The following is a 17,693-nucleotide window of genomic DNA, read 5'->3' as shown; positions in this document are numbered from 1 at the left end:
TAAAACAACACTAAATTGGAATTAATTGGTTTATTTGTGTATTCTTTATGCATAGTAAATATAAAAGATCAGAGAGATATGTTACTTTAAAAAAGAGCTGGTGCAGCTTCATTTGTGATCCTATTAAACCCCAAAGTATCTCTATTGTAAATGATTTCTTCTGTTCTCTAAGCTCATTCCATACAGCTTTGTAATCAGGTCTGTAAGGGCCAAATGCAGTCCAAATGAAATCACTTGCATTCCACTTGCCTGCAATGAAGCAGGACCTTGGACTGCATGTAATATGTGGGAGTAAGTGATAAGATCATAATGAATAGTCCCCCCTGTTCAGTAATGATCATGGGGAATTCAAAGAATGCCTAATGAAAAGCATCTTTCTCTTATAAAACAAAATATATATTTGAAGCTTTAGGAGCTTTGCACTTTAGGAGATTCAGGTTGCAAGAAAAATCCCATATGGTCTAGACAGACTATTGCCTGTACTTTTATAAGTAAACTAAACCTCAAAAGTGTTACTGTGAAGCTACTTCAAGTTCAAGTGGAGAATTTCTCCCATCAAAATAGTAGGTGGTTTACTTTGAAAAGTAAGTAAGTATATAGATGTAGAAATGTATTTTCCTCTTATAAGGTTTTTAAAATAAAGTTTTGGGGGTTTCCTTTAGGTCATTTGCTCTTTCTGTCTTTTATCACTTTCAGCTTTGTTTTGAACCTGGATATGATGTGGAGCCTGTGTTGAAGTTATAGACTTGCTTGTGGTGACAGTGATACCAGTTATCTTTCCAGATCTTCGTATTTCACTTATTAGTGTTCATTAGCCTTTACCTCGAAGTATTACTTACTCCTTTCCAGAAATCAATAGACTTTTCATCAATTCCTTTATTTCTAAGAGAACTTGTTTTCTTCTGTGCTTCTGTGAAAAACTGCAAATGGAATTAGCATGTAGCATAGCCTGAAGAGTATGAAGAATGTGAATGACCCTGCAATATGGTTGTTAAGTTAGGTTGAGTTTGTGTTTGCCTGGTGCTTGGCTGATCTTGGCACTTGGTTGACTGCAAGCTGGCTGGGATTTAACCAGGCATTAGGCATGAGCAATGTTAGTGTATCTAAGGGCAGGAAAAACAAATGACAGATCATTTAAATTCTGTCTCCTAATATGCTATGGCTGTCATACTTGCATCACACTCAGCTCTTGTGGATTTAGTTTCATGACTTTACATGAAGGTTGGGGTTTATGCCTTTATTTTCAGATGTCTCGTTTTAACTATTCTCCTTAAAGTGGTGGTGGTGGTGTGGTTTTTGTGTGTGGTGGGGTATTTTGTGTGTTTGGTTTGGTTTTTTGTGTGTTTTTTTGTCTCACAGCTCCATCTACTGTTTTTGAACTTGGTTATGTTCTGTCTCCTTCTTGATCTTCAGTTTTCTCTTAAACTCACACAGTGCTAATAGCTGTTTTCTGCCTTTCATGCACTCTTTCTGCTCAGTACATTCTTCATGACCTCCAAATTCCTCTGGTATTTCCTTTTTTCCCCTGATTACTTCAAGGTTCATAAGCACCACCATGACACTTTAGGCTAGCAATTCTAGGTGTTCTTGGGGTCAAAGACTCAAGACTCTAGCACAAGGGAATTGCATGCCAGATGCTTAACACCTATTGGAAAAAGCTTCCTATTTGTGCATACATCTAATTGTTTCCCCAGATTCTTGCTATGTCCTGTTCCTGTTACTGTAACAAACATACCTTGATAAATATAGTCCTCTTTCACTCATACTGATATGTAATGATTCCACAAGTATTGGCCTGCTCCTTTGATGATGTTGTTGCCCGTTTGCTTCTCCCTCTCCTGGCTTCTCGTACATTGAACATCGATTGTCCTTTTGTACTTTGAGGGCTCTTCACTGTGCCTCCCAGTGGCTGTCACCTTTTCTCTGTTTCTCTCAATGTTCTTACCCCTGTTGAGTCCAGTATCCAAGCCTCTGGTGTTAATTTTTCCATTCTCAAGTCAAGGTCTTTATACTGTGACTTTTGTAGCCTCTACCAGCCAAAGATACCACCTAGCATTGGATAAGCTGCCTTGTTATCATTCTTCAGTTCCTCATATAAAGTCTATTTTCTATAAACAAACACCTGTTCTGAGATGCCTGTCTAAAGTGTTATATTTCCAAGGCCCCTAATATCTCTCCAGTTTTAGCTATGTGTTTCTCTAGCAACTTTCCCCGTGAGCTGTTTAAGACACAGAATAACTTTGGTTCTATTTTGGTACAATGTCAGACAAAGCAGCATGTGGTGTATGGCTGTATCTCTGAGGTGGATTGGAAATCTGAATAATACTAACATACTCTTGCTAGATGTTATGGTTGCAATAACTTTTGGGGGAAACTTGCCACATGTCAGGCAGGATGCTTGGAAACCTTAGGAATGGATCATTGTCCTTGTATTTATACCGCTTATGGTCTACTCCCGCACTGCTAGTCTTGTGTTACTGGAGCTTGTCTGTTAACTCATTCTGAAGTATAATCTTCTCAACATCATTGCTCATCTAAAGAAGTCATGAATTAAGACAAGACAAACAGTTAAAATTAGCTGGTATTTTTTTTAGGAAGATAATAAATGTGGCAGCACTATTCAGCTGCTCCTTTCTGGCGTTTGCTAATTGTTCAGGATGCTTTATGAATGTTAAAAACTGTCCTGGCATGGTGCAGTGTGGAGGGGCATGCTTGATCTGGAGTTTTCAACATTACCTGCCACAACATAGCTCTTTCTCTGCAGGGTTATATAGCAAAAACATTTCCCATGAAAGATTTAACAGTGACATAACCAAATCCTGTTCTGAAGTGTTTGTCTTGATACTGTACTTCTGTGGATTATGGGAGTGGTTTTTTTCCCAATAGTGAATTCTAGCAAATATCAACAGGTTTTATACTGATCATCTTGTTTTATTGCTTCACAGAAGGAAGAGTTCCCAGCACATCGGTCTAATTAGACCACTGTTTATCCACCCAGTGCAGAACTGTGTTGTAAGTTACTTGTCATAAACTGGAAATTGCAATTAGTTTGCAAATGTGATGCTAATGGATTTTCTCTGTCTCTCAGTATATCAGTTTAAACTTTTGGTCCACTGTTTTATTACTCTGAATCAGTTGTGTGTGTGTTCATATAGATAGATGGATACATGACTTTGTTTCACATGTACGATCCTGTAACCGGTAAAATGAAACTTGATGAAGTGTACCAGAGAACAAAAAGACCGTCACTTTGACACTTAATTTTTACATCTTACATGTTTCACAGCAATACTTGTTTCTAAAACTTGAAAATCTTTGCTTGCCACCATCTTTCACTGGTTGCTGTGGAGATGGCATACTGTAAACCTCATCAGGAGCCAGTTTTTTTCTCAACAACAGGGGAAAATGCACACAGACGTGTTGATCTTGTGTAATTGCTGCATGTGTATTACAGAGGAGCAAAAGTCATTGATGTTGGAAGGAAGGAAGCTGGTAGTGTCGCTGAAGTCTTTTGTAACCTAATCCAATAGCTTAAGATAGCAATGACCCAGACAGCTTTATAAAATTGAAGAAGCTGCTTGGGTAATACTGGGGAGCAACTGTAGCACACGGGCTGCAGGTTGTTGCCACTGCCAAACTCATGATAAATTCTGAGATAGCTATTAGTAGCCATATTTCCACAATGAGAGCCTATTTAGATCTTGAGGGAATAGTCAGGGTCATGACATGTAGATGTTCAGCTTGTGAAAAGGATCTTCATGAAGTAGCAGATAGAAACACAGTTCTGTACAGCAGAGCTACCTAGGCAGCTGTTCCAGAAGCACTCCCGAACTGCAGCTTAACAAAACTATAATGTAGCTTTTGCACTGGCTTAACCCTTGTTTGGTTCATACTAACCTCAGTAATTGTAATGGCAAAACCAAGCCAATAAAAAGATCAGCCAAATGTGCTCTAGTTCTTGCTCTTGCTAAATGACACACATCTTCATGATTGAATTTTGAACTCTGTTGCCATGGATGAACATCATGCAGCGCAGCAAAGATGAAACTGATGGAGTGCAAAGCCTGCAGAATAACAAGTAATTTTTTTCATCAGAAAAGCCATGATTTCCAGCCCAAAGGAAAGTAACTATTCCTCCAGACAATCCCCTGAGTGTTTTGTTTCCTAGTGCATACCTGTATTCTGTGGGAACCTGTAGTTTATAGTCTCCAAACTATGAAATTTTCCTGGAGAAAGTGTGATGAGTTTCAGTGGTTAAACTGTGTAACAGTCACTACAGAGTGGCCAGTCTGGTCGACCACTGTCACCTGGGGCTCTAGATCACCCAAGTGAATCTCATAGTGAGCAATACAGAATGTTTCAGTCTTTCTGTGCAATCAGTACTACTACCCAGTACAGGCATTCTCTCTTCAACCCATAAAAAAGGTTCAGCTTCGGGCCAAACAATTTAGCATTCTCCTGTCCTGTGTTCCCAGCTCCACACTCTGAATGCATGTACCAGAGTATTGCTTTGTTTTGGTTTTCCTCTTTGCCATTGCGTGTGATTGAAGTGTCACTGATAAAGCCTAAACTAATCTTTCCATTACTATTAAAGCTTAAATCAGTGATTAGAACAGTTGAAAGCTGTTACTGTTTTCCTGGAAAATACAGCTAGTGCTAGGTAAAACTTAGTACAGGCTTCAGAAATGGTGGGTGGGTGTTGTATTCTCAAGAGATGAAGTAGTTGACAATAGCACTGCAACTGACAAGCAGCAACAGAAGTCTTTTTTGGCTTTCATAAGCAGCCAAAGAGAATACATGCTGTTAAGAAAAAGAAGTGGGGAATGAAGTATTTGGGTATACTATAATAGCAATAACCAGACTGTCCTGGAGCTGAGAAGCATCTGTATTATTCCTGATCAGCAGTGGTTGTTTGGTGCATATGGTTGCATGTGTGTGTGTGTTTGTATATCTTAAATGAATGTATCTCCAATTATTTAAAATTCAAAATGCTGAAAGTGATTATGTTATGTTTGGACTTCCTGCTGTTTAAGAAGTATTTAGTTAAAACCAAAATTAAGTTCAGCATAGAAGTCCAATACTAAACCTCTCTAACAAAATTCTGTGACCCTTGAAGTCTCATCTTAATGAATTGCATTTGTGTTCTGTGGCCTTTCTGGCTTTGAGTATTTTAAATGTAGCATAGTACCCTGTTGGAACCTTCCTCAGAGTCAAATAGATTTTTCCCAACAATCTTCAAAGTAAGAAGCTGCACATGAGATCCTTGAAATAACATTTATTAGAGATCTTTCTTTTAGTTAAGTACACAAGGTTGTGTGGTGGATCTGTTTAGCACTGCAGCTTGTTGGAAATACTGGGGCTGAGAGGCAATATTCAGTAAACAATTGTTTAAAACTATAAAGCTCATTTAAAACATTTCAGCTGTTATTTTCTGGTGTGTTAGGTATATTAAAATGACACGGTGACTTTACAGCAATTAACAGACTGCTTGTTCTGATACACCCTTGGTGCTTCAATGGGAATTGCCTAGCAATTTCAGGCTGCTTATACAGCCAGAGCAGTCGCCTCACAAAGATAGCTGTGTCACATTTCTGTCAGACTATACATCTTCTGGTCCTCAGTCTCTCTTGTGGATTTCTTTCTTTTCTTTTTTTTTCCTCCAGGCTGCTTCTGTTTGTTAGAGCTAATTGTTATAAAACCAGAATGACACATTTTATTGTGGTGAGGATGAGTAACAAAAACAGCCAGGACATGTCATAGCCCCTGAGTAGCCCCTTTGTGAAATTTAACATCAGTTCCTACAAAAAAAAATTACTTGCTCTTTTTTTCTGTTTTCAAATATGTTGTAACTTGATTTTCTCTGCTACAGGCAGTGTTTTCTATTCTGTTTGAGCTGGTGAAGTCTGAATCTTTCATAACAGCTTCTTTTGGGAGAAGGAACTGAGCAATTTCTCCTTTGTGCTAGCAGCAGGGTTATTAAGGCTTCATAACTTCTTACTCTGAGATAGGAGTCAGAGAAAAGGAAGGTGAGCCAGACCTGCAGAATTAGGGGAGGTCAAACCCACAAGCAGCGATTTATTGCTGTTTGTAATTTACTGACTCATTCTTGTTGAAAGGTTTTGTATTATGTTGCACTGTGGTTCTGTAGTTTTGAGGCCATTGTAAACATGGAGTCTTGAAGGAAAAGATAGAGGGACAGCAATAGACAGCAATTCTACTGCTGTGTCTCCTTGGATGACCACGTGCAAGTTTCAAGGGTGCAATTTTAGTCAGAATTAGTGGATTGGATTAGATTATATATGTGATATCTTTGGGGTTTTTTGTTATTTAGTGCTTGTTCTTGTGAAGTTAGTAAGTTAAACTATACAAACTCGTGGAAGGAAAACTCAAGAGATCTATTTAACATAAAAGTACTACTTATGGCTCAGTCCACCAAAATGCAGAAGCGTAAAAGTGTAGTTATGTTTGATTTGATCAGAGACGCTCTCCTAGGTATCACCTCATGTCCACCATTGGTGGTAGAATCTTTGAGTCAGCCATTGTGTTATTGGGCAGATGCTTCTTTGAGTTAAAATCCCATATTTTGATTCTTTTCTTTTCCAGGCAAAAATGCAAACCCGTTCTTAGTAATGCACTACACATTCCCCAAACTCTGCATACCACAAACCCAGCATACACCAAGTTTCAAGGAGCTCCCAGAGGGAGTAAAAGACATTACTGTCTAGCATTTGCTTTCCTGTCCTCATAGGTAGACAAGCTTTGCTTGTTGCCATCCTATTGACTCTATTCCTGTAACTAGTACTGAGCACAAAGGCAGGGGGCTGTATTTGGTTCCTTCACAGTGAGAAAAAGGTGAGAGCTGACTGTACCCCCTAAAGATGCATGATTGTAAAAATGGCATCATTTAGTGTTTGTTTTGATTAATTCACTCCTTTCTCCAGCATGCCAGTAATAAGGATGCTACCAGGCAGCTGCCTTGTTATTTCAGCTTGTTTGTTAGAGAAGGGACAAAACTAGAGTGTGTGGCTTTGAATACCTTGGTTACTGGATGAAGGACCTAGCATCTTAGCCATCAGGTGTAGGTATACAAAGGGCCTGACATTTAACAAAACCTGGAAAGGGCTTGTTGATGTTTAACAGAGACTTGTCTGAAGACCATTGCTAGCAAAGGCTATACAGACACTGAGTCAAAGCCTGTTGTTATGAATATATGAAAATTAATATGGTAAATATGAATATTAGTAACTATATTAATAACTTTTTATTAATATGAAAAATTGCCCAAAAAATCAAATAGGCTTGGTGTACAGCTGGAATATATATTTGCAATGGGAATGTACAATATCCAGGCAATATAACGATTTCAACAATTCTAAGTAAACTAGAAAAAATAACTGGAAAGAGGATCCCAGGCTCAACATGGTGCTTGAGCACAGGAGAGACTCAAAAAGAGCCATAAATACAGGAGGCAATAAACTAGTTACAAGTTAGTTTTACCAGGGGTGGGGTGGGGGTATGCTGCTGCTGTATATTAGCTGTTAAGGCTGTAAGGTGCTTCTTGTGCACCTGGCATGGCAAGAGACTGATGCTGATTGCTGGCAGAATGCCACTCAGTCTCAATGGCTTATCTGGCTTCAGCACATGGCAGGCTGTACGACGCATTTCTGCAAAGGGCTCTTGTGTCTATGTGGTGGGTTGAGAGAGAAGGCCCAGCCCTGGGTAAACTAAGGCACAGCACGAATTACAGTTGCAAGGCAAGCGAGGCGAGGCTCCCTAGGCTTGTGGCTTCTTGGGCTTGCAGTAAGTAGGGCTCATGGCTTCTGTGCCGGGTTTTGGACAAGGTGACTCCAGACAAAGCGAGTCTGGGCAAGGCAAGGTGAATACAATTCAGCCTGTGTTTATCCCTTGCCTGAGATTCAATTGGGCCAACAGGGCAACTGAAGCCAGCAAAGAGTTACCCGATGAAATAGGACTCTGCTAGGCTGTGACCATGAAAGGCATGAACATAGGCCTGGTCTGGAAGAAGCATGGCCTAGTGTGCTGCTCTTACCCTAAAAGGAGACTTGTTTACCAGACTTCTTGGTGGCTGGTCTTTTGTCCCTTTCCCTGCATTACCCTGACTTCTGCAGGAGGGAGTGGGGAGAGGGCGACCATATCTAGACATATCAGGACCTGCCTGGGTTTGTGCTGGGTGTGTTTGGCCCTACCACCACACCTGTGTTCTCTGTTGTGCTATAAAATATACCAAAGTTCCCATTCAGGTGCATGTTTGTATACCCTTAGGAACTGATGTTGGCTTCTCTTTGCAGACAGTAGTGGTGTTAAGTAGGTCTCTAGTGTTTCACTTAGCAGCTTACTCATTAACAAAGGAACTCGTAAATTCAGTGCAGATGTTAAAGGTAAGTAATTTACTAGGTTCATCCAGTTCTGCATAGTGCATATCTACATGCTATTGAGGTAGAACAAGCAATCAAACAAAAACCAACTCAAGACTAGACAGTGTACCTTGATGCTATCAGCAGTCACCAGTGTTCCTCAAGTTAGTGAGCCTGTTAACAACCCGATATTAAGATATTTTGGGTTGATCATATTCCATAGTGTCCTAAAAAACCCATCTTAGCCAGTATCTAAAAACCGAAGAAGCCTAGGACTTAATTGGATTTGAAAATGAACAAATACACTACAAAAGAAATTTTCTGCCCAGAGCTGAAATAAATTGTGAGCAGGGGATGACTTTTGAATGTTTGAGTTGGGAATGCCAGACTTAAAGAAGTAAGGTAGAGTTTTCTCTAGAAATATATAAGTACTGGCAGCTTGAAGTGGAAGTGTCTTTAAAGGACTGCAGAAAATTAATGAAATAAGTACAAATCCTTATGTACCATCTTAACTTTTTACTTGGTTGTCTTTTGACTGTCTTTGCTTATTTTTTCCTTGCATGTCTCGGAAAAAAATATATGCTAATTTGTTAATTATCTCTGGAAATTCGTAGCAATGACTGACTTACATTAGAGAAAGCAAGTTTCAATTCAGAGGGATGCAAATATGCAAGTCTCAAATCTTCTTTCTACAGGTTACTTTCTCAATTTTGATCTATGAGAAGTCTAATTATTTATATATATGTGTAATAATGTATTACATGTTTGTACACACCCTGGCAGTGTATTTTCCCTTGTAGAAACAATGTGTATGTGGCTTCTTGCCAAGAAAACAGCTTTCCTGACATTTAGTGTATCTCCAGGTCTCTGTCAGTTTAACTCAGCAGTCAAAAAAGCTCATTTGCAGCGGACCTGTTTGCTAGGTAAAACATGTCTGAAGAATTGCCTCGATCCTGTCACAAAGAAGGGTCCTTAGTCACAAAGAATGGCTACTTTGATATGGAGAAGAAAGAAAACCCCAACATGATTCCTAGTTGCATTCAACTTAAAACTGGGAATTTCCCTGATAACCCCCAAAAGTAAATTTTAATGAATATGTTTAGAAAGGTCTGTTTTCTTCGCCTTACTCACATGTAAGGGGACAATATTGTGCAGAGTGATTTTTAGGAACTGTCTCCTAACTTTAATTATCTTCTGACATTCAATACAGACATATTTTGGAGATATTTTTTTTCTTCAAGTCTGCAGCCTATTCTAGCAGTAGGTAGTCTTTGAATCTCAGGATCTTAGCCTCAACTGGAAAAATAGTTCACCTTATGTATGTTCTGATTGTTAGGAATTAAAGCTTTATTTCATAGTGCCTGCAGGAATTGTAACTCTTCAGCTGTGTTCACTGGTAAAAATGTACAGCCTAAAAATATGAAATGAAAGATCTTTTGCTGGATTACTTTTGAGTTGATCTGGGATGACAGAACCTATTTCAGGCCAACAGTCATTTTAAGGTTTCCATGGAGATTAATGATGTCAGAGGAGCAACATCTGAGTGCAGTTTGCTAGAAAACAAGGCTATAATGTTAGACTGAAGAAGGGAAGTCTCTGCATTTTTGTAAATTCACAGAAGAGTGAAGGATATTTTCTCAGTGGATTGCAATTTGCTTTTGATTTGTGCTGAGTATGAGCTGAAGTAATGCTTTTGCAGTGTGGTGATGCAGTATACCTCAGTGCTGTAAGTGATGATTTCAGTACAATCTCATACCATCTGTTTTAGCTTTGATTTGTGTTCCTCTACTTGGATAATCTGTGTATTAGTATATTATTTTCTTAAGCACTCTGGTGTTTTTTGTCTGCACTCAATTACCCTGTTTTAAGGGTAATGCCCAGGTTTCCTTGTGGGAATATTTGCAATGCATGAGCATCAAAAATAGATTTAAGGTAGAGCTCTGCTGAGTTTTCTGAAACTTGGTAGCTGCCATGAAGCATGGTAGATGTAAGAGAAGGGAGAAGTGGCAAAGTCAGAAGAAAACACAAAAGTTTTAACAGAGGCATAATTTAAAGCTAGAATTTGACCCTTAAGGAATTGAAAAATGTGACCAGTTTTACAGAGATCAAAATGTTGCTCCACTGTGGACATATTACTGAGCAAGGAACTGGATGTGTTAGAATCAGTAGTGAAGATGCATCATTTTTACATGGGATTTCTGCAAAGGGGAGGGATTAGGAGGTCTGAAGCTGCCTTGATTCCGCTGCAATTGCATAGGTTTTAAGCAGTTTCTCCCCATTGAAGGTGTTGGTTTCTTTCAGTTCCACAACTGCAGATTGACTACATGTTCTTTGAGGAGATTCTTAAGTTAAATTTACCAAAATAAAAATCAAGAAGCAGTACTTAAATATGGCTAATTTTTCAGGTTTGAGCAGAAAATGGGGAAGGGGAGACAGGGAGAATACTTGTTCAAATTAAGAAAAAAGGGTGGGGGGAAAAATATTGAAACTTTGCTTAAATTGAATTCAGTTTTATTAAGACACTTGTTGCTTCTGTAACACTTGTTGCTTCTATAGAAAGGTGCTTGTGCATCCATGCACATGTACTGAGAAACAGGCTAAGATACTAAACAATCTTGTGTCTGTCTTCCCCTGTTTTTCTGAAGCGATTAAAAGAACAGTCCTTTCTGCAGCATCTACTATGCTTCAGTTACCATACTTGGCTCTTGTTTCTTAATTGCAATAGAAACATCTTTTGTGTAAAGGGGAATACCAGGCTATGTAAACTTGCTTTTATGACTTGCACAAATTATCAAAATATACTTGTGTTTTAGAGAATTAATTTTTTTATAAAGCAAAGAGACAAAGCACCCCTGAGCTCAGATCCTATCATGTCTGAGTTCAGCAGAAAAGGAATTCTTTTTTCCCCCAAGCCAGTTTCTAAGTTCCTGAAATGCAAAGCTTAGAGAGTGAGAGAATGGTCTACTCTTGTAGAAACCCACTGACAAATCCTCCTGAAAATCAGGACAAGTTAATACATTCCACATGTTCTCTGTCCCAGTTTTTCAAATTGATTATTTTGAAAAGCTAAGTAAGCCTATCTTTATTTTGCAGGAAATGTTTGGTGCCATTAGGCAGCAATACTATTGAAAAGAACAAAGCTGGAACAGCTTTTGATAATGTCCTCTGAGAAATGGCCAATTGCTATACAAGTGATACGAACAGCACAGTTTGTTCTCACTGGGTGCTGCGCACTTAAATTCACACACTGCACTCGTGGGCCTAAAAAGGCTTTTGAAGCTTTACATTTTGAGCCATTTTGCAAAATCTGTGTGTAATATGAATGTATGCTGTATGACTGCTTTACAGTAACGTGCAGTTAAGTGTCTGACCGTTACCTGGAAGGCTGAAGTTTTTTTGTCATGCTTGACTTTAAAAAAGGGGAAAATCTGTTACGGGATTATGTCCTATGAGGCAATACATTCCTTTGGAGGGTCTGAGCTTAGGAGGTTAGTGAGTTTCATACTTGGGTAGCAGAAATTATCTCATTGTGCAAAGTGAAGCCTGGGTGAAATAGCTACAAGCTGCAGTCTTGCTATTTCCTGTGAGAGACTGAGGTTTAATGAAATGTTCTGTAATCCATAACAAGTGTTGGAACACCTTTGTGTTTGTTAAATGGACAGAGAAAGTGCACAATAGGGTAAAGTTACCGAGCAAGGATATTGCTCTGTATGTTTTCAAGCATGTTCCTTAAGGAGAATAATTTTTCACATGTACTTAAGTAGTCAGGCACTGGTTGCATAATTGATTGACATTTACACAAGTATCCTCCCATCCATCTAAATTGCACTCTTCAAACAATGCCTTTTGACTTAGTTCTGTTACCAGCATACCATGTTTGGCAATGTTATGATAAGCTGAGTTTACTTGACCAAATACAAAGTTTACTTAACCAAATATAAAGTAATGGCCTGACAGAGATAGAGATCACTAAGCTTGCAGCAGAGCATAGCATCTTTTTTAGTATTGCCTGAGTTTTTTATATTTGCTTTAAAAAAAATAGTCAGATGTCTGTTTGCACCTCTTTAGTGTCTCCTGATCTGTTGCTTTTTCTCTTCTCATCAGCAGCTTTGGCAGTGATGGACTTTTGTAGGACCTCCAGACCTTCACTAGTGAACTGTTTGGTTATGGGAGACACCACACCTATTGGGAACAACTCATCTTGATCAGGAGGGGAGGAAAAAAAAGGAGGGTGGGGGAAGAAAAAATGTAGGTGGGGAAACCCTCAGTATAGGCCACATGTAGCAAATCTTTCAATGCCTTTCACCGTCATTTTTAAAAGCTGATTTCTATTTCCTCCAAGAAATGAGAGAGGTTTTTGTGCAATAACCTCACAAAACTGGTATTGGAAAGGCAGATGCATAAAGCACAAACTAAAAAGAAACATGAGACCATCTGCCTTAAACTGGCCATATCAGACCTTGGTTAGCAGGAGTAGGAGGGGCTCTGATTGTATGAGAGAGTGCTAGTGTGTGGAAGTTTCACATGGCCAGTCTGCAGTATGAGATTTGGTTCATTGTTTCAGTTTTGCACTTCAGAGGCATGAATGTTGTGTGCTTCAAGTCCAGCATTTATACATGGAAGTAGATGTTTGTAAGTGCACACTCTGCAAATAGCTGTATGGCTGACTGTTTACCCACAGCATGAATGTCTGCATGCAGAGTTTTGCAGGTGCAGCCAACACACAAACATTTTTCCCACGCTCTTCAACCATCTTACCATTTTAGAACAGGGCCCTGTAAGTTCATTTGTGAGGTTTTTTCTTTTATAATCAAGTTTGTTATGCCCCCTTAAGACTTAATACTGTTTATTTACTGCAGGAGTTTACCCTTTCAGGATCAAGTAATTGACTTAATCCAAGATTTTCATGTTGCCTACATCACAAAATACTCAAAGCTTCAAGTTATTTACATACACTTAAGCATTTTTAATTAAGTATTTCTTATTTGTGTTTTGAAGTGTCTATATGTTCTTCAGCATATAAAAATGAGTGTGTTGCCTCTGCATTGGGAAAAAAAATGTGAAGTTAGTAAAAAAAACCAAAAAACTTAACCTTTTATAATTTGTTCCATATTAAGAGCCTTGAAGGTGAAGTATGCAGAGTTAAGTTTCTGGCTCTTACACTTTGTACACTTTGTGCAGTCAGAGGAGTCAGTGGTGTCCATTCAGCATAGAAAATTGTCCAAGTTTCACAAAGTTTTTGACTTTAAAAGACTGTGCCTTGTATAGTCAAGAGTTTTACACCAAAATTCTCAAAAGATTTTTTAATTGGTGAATCGTGAGCTTACTATGTCCTCTCCCTATCTTTCTTCGTCCTCATAGTGCTAATACTGAGGCAGGGAAATGCAAACTTTGGCTTTCCGCTATAGAACTGAAACATAAGCAGAGTTGCTTGGGGTGGTACAGAACCTGCAATCAAACTGGAGATTGAACCAGGGTTTGAACTGAACCTTGGTAGGCATCACCTGTGTGTGGAGCCTGGTACTTGAGAAACAGGTTCTAAAATGTATCACAAAGAAAGATCAAAGAGAGGGGAGAGGCAGCAATGGGAAGAGCTGGTGGAGTCAGAATTTGAAGGACATGAACAACTGGTACTTGGAGAAAGGAGACAAGGGATGAAGAAAGTATGATGCAAAAGAAGTGAGATGGGTATGAGAGTTTGGAAAGGAGGCAAAGTGACTTCAGCAGAGGAACTCACCAGTTCATCAAAACAAGGGAGTCTGTGAAGAGCTGGGAGATGTTTGAACTGCAGAGAAAACAAGCAGAAGAGAGATGTTTTAAGGGGAGTGTATGAGATGCAGATAGGGCATCAGAAGCTTGCGAATAAGAGAGGAAAGCTGTCTTACCTAGTGATGTTTGACGAGTGAAAATAGTTTCCATCAATTTGGAAGTGTGAGTTATCATAGAAGAGTCTCAGTAGTTAAACAAGGATATTCTTCTGTTGGTCTTATTGTTGATCTAAAGAATTGTCTTTTTCATTCTGTGGACTTGTGGGATATGGCTGCAGATGTTGGAAAGATCAGCAGATGATCAAGGGCAAAACAAGCTCAAATGTAACCTGCATTTAGCTTTACTTTGCTATTTCTGTTTCAGTCCTGAAAATATGGCATCTTTATCCAAAGCTCGTCTGTTTTCTCATCTGCTATTCTCAGTTGTAGTTACTAATAGCTGTGAACTTCATTTCACCTAACATGCTGTACTAGCTTTATCAGTATACCTCCTGCAGATAATTGAAACCCTTAAAAACTGGTAGAAATATATAGCTGCTGGGTTGGTTGGTTGGTTTGTTTGGGTTTTGGTTTGTGCTTGGTGGGTTGTGTTTTTCTCCCTGCAATGTTAATGTTTGTTTGCATTTTTTGTTTAAATCCATGTGTAGGTTTCTCTTTTTTTTCAAGTCCATGGGAAAACAGTGAAGAAAACAGCAGAGCCACATGAGGGAATTCCATATTTATTTTGGGCATTTTATTTCCATGAAGAGGAGGATCCTCTTGACGCAGAGCATTTTTTTTTTCCTTACCCCCCCCCCCCAACTTCAAAATGTTATGGAAGCATTCATAATTAGTTCCTTCTTGTCAGGGTTCCAAAATAGCTGTTTGTGTAATAGACTAGGTATAATATTTGTGTAACTTTGAAAAGAGCTTTCAGACTGGTGTTTCATAAGCAGGATATTAAGCTGTATCATCAGGAGGAGTATTACTTCTCAGCTGCAAACCCCAACAGTAACCAGAACTTTAAACACTGTCTCAGAGACTTGCACTGGGTTGACCAGTGATAGACAAGTGAGGAGCAGATTTTAGCAGGCCTCTAATTTGGTGTAAGATCCAGCTGCCAGCACTGCAAGCTGGAAGCTCTGCTGCTCACTCCCAAGCCCAGGTCTGCATACATAGTGGTGGTGTTTTTTCCAAACGCTGATAATTCTGAATTACTGGGCTAGGGGTTAATGTTTCTTAATAGGTAGAGAAGTCTGTGGTATTTTCAAGTTCTGTCACAGCATCCAGAGAACTGGTGTGCTGCTCTGTAGCACTTAAAGCAGTTCTGAATTCAGCTTTGAATGCCCTGTACTTTTCCTGGACACAATCACAGAGTTGCATAAACCCAAGAACAAAGCCTGTTTTCCTACAGGGATATTGGAATGATGGTTGGATTCATTGCTTCTGTTGTTCCAGCTTTTGTAGCTCACTCAAATGGGAGTCTGATTAGACTCTGTGAGGAAAATTACATATTTAACTGTAAAACTGCAGATGTGGCTATTTTCAGAAATATACCCACCCATCCTTGTAGTGCTAAAAATGGCTTGTCTTGCTGAAGACAGAGGGATGAGGAATAGCCAAGCTAGCCAGCCAGTCGGGGCAGACTATCTTTCCCCATAAAGATTATACTGCTGGAATTCTTTTAAATACTGTTCTGTACAGACTTAATGCAAATTAGCTAATTACTAGCCTCTGCTCAGGCTTCCATAAATGCTGAATAGTGGAACAGAATGATTTAATTTTTCTAACATATTCTCTTGGCACTTTTGCATGCAGAATATGTTGCTCTAAAGTATCCCTGGGTACTAGGTCCCTGGCAGTATTCCAGAAGGAGTTCATAGTAGAAACCATTCAGTGTAATTCAATAGTTGGTAAACCTATATTTGTCACCTTTCCTGCATCATAGAATTTTACTGTCTGCAGTGCAAGCTTTCTTCTGTCACAGAAGTAAAGAGGTGATCTTAAACTGTGAATTGGGGAGTATAATTGGCACTAGTTATGCATGTGACGTTCTCTTGGGAGAGTAATTAAACTGAGGTGAAGTGATCCTATGAATCTCTATTTTAATTTTTGTATTAAATAGAAAACTATTTAAGAGTTCTCAGTTACATTAGTAAATGTACTTGTCTGCCATTGTGGTTTTCAGTTTTGCATTGCTGTCAGAGACCCATGTAGTGTATTTAGTTTCTCATTGCAATTCTTGTGAATGAGTTGCTATATAGGGTAGGGGAACATTTTGACTAGCTTGAATGTAAATGATTTCAATGATAAAAAGTTTTGGGATCTGGCCAGATTTAAGCTAACAGGGAAAGGAATTTGGTCAAGAGGTTCTGTTTCTCCTCACTATTTGGGTCTAAATCCTAGAAACACTCTCAATGTGTTAACTCATTAATTTAACTACAGCTATCAAATAAGTCTAAATACAAGCATAAGTACTGGCAAGTATTACCCAGCTAGATCTATTAATTGAAGCCTGCTGATTGACAGAATTTCAGGGGTTAGAAGGGACCTCAAAAGATCATGTAGTCCAACCCCCCCCTGCCAGAGCAGGATCACCTAGTGCAGGTCATACTGGAATGCATCCAGGCAGGTTTTGAATGTCTCCAGAGAAGGAGACTTCACAACCCCCATAGGCTAGCATGTTCCAATGCTCTGTCACCCTCACAGTGTGAAAGTTTTTCCTTATGTTCATGTGGAACCTCCTGTGCTCTAGTGTGCACCTGTTGCCCCTCATCCTGTCATTGGACATCACCAAGATAGAGCCTGGCTCCATCCTTCTGACACTCACCCTTGACGTATTTATAAACATTAATGAGTTCACACCTCAGTCTTCTCCTCTCCATACTAAAGAGCTCCAGCTCCCTCAGTCTCTCCTCACAAGGAAGATGTTCCACTGCCATAATCATCTTTGGGGCTTTGTGCTGGACGCTTTTGAGCAGTTCCCTGTCCTTCTTGAACTGAGAGTCCCAGATGTGGCCTCACCAGGGCAGAGTAGAGGGGGAAGAGAATCTCTCTGGACCTACTAACCACACCTCTTCCAATGTACCCCAGGATGCCATTGACCTTCTTGGCCCCAAGGGTACATTGCTGGCTCACGGTCATCTTTCAATCCTCCAGGACCCACAGCTCCCTCTCCTCTGTGCTGCTCTCCAACATGTCAGTCCCCAACCTATACTGGTCCATGGTGTTGTTCTTTCCAGGATGCAAGACTCTGCACTTGCCTTTACATTTCTCTCAGTTTCCCCCTGCAGAGCTTTCCAGCCTGTCTAGGTCCTGCTGGTGTCATTGAGATTCCTTTAATGGTAGGTGCGGTCTTTAGCAAACTAGATACCATTAAAAAAGAGAACAAAAGGACATGCCTTAAGCCTCAGGCAAGAAGGAGGATTGTTTATATTTTATTTATAATAAGACTTGGCAATCAAAAGGAAGTTGTAGATCAAGTAATTCTATGTTGTTGGTTGCCTGTCATCTTAATACAGTGTTTCAAAGACCACAATTTCAAATTGATTTCATTGTCATTACATTTAAT

At 39.4% G+C, this 17,693-nt stretch overlaps 1 protein-coding gene across 8 annotated transcripts in view; it reads left to right on the top strand.

Moving 5' to 3' along the window:
* The window catches only part of PLCB4 (phospholipase C beta 4), a 165,270-nt gene that overhangs the window by 46,192 nt on the left and 101,385 nt on the right, over nucleotides 1–17,693 (top strand). For 5 of the 8 annotated variants that reach the window (XR_010989135.1, XM_068153188.1, XM_068153186.1 and 2 more), the window contains exon 3: nucleotides 2,946–3,012. The exons of 2 other annotated variants lie outside the window; for them this stretch is intronic. The gene's annotated coding sequence lies outside the window, so the exon portion shown is untranslated. Of the gene's footprint in view, nucleotides 1–2,945; nucleotides 3,013–10,003; nucleotides 10,102–17,693 lie in introns of those variants that run through there. One more of the 8 variants, XM_068153184.1, reaches the window with a different exon arrangement.

This window comes from Melanerpes formicivorus, unplaced genomic scaffold, assembly GCF_026170545.1.
Source record: "Melanerpes formicivorus ecotype bairdi unplaced genomic scaffold, bMelFor1.0.p_v2 SCAF_25, whole genome shotgun sequence".
In the NCBI taxonomy this organism is placed as follows: domain Eukaryota; kingdom Metazoa; phylum Chordata; class Aves; order Piciformes; family Picidae; genus Melanerpes; species Melanerpes formicivorus.
The sequence above is the reverse complement of the archived record's forward strand: the minus strand, read 5'-3'. Positions and strand labels throughout refer to the sequence as shown.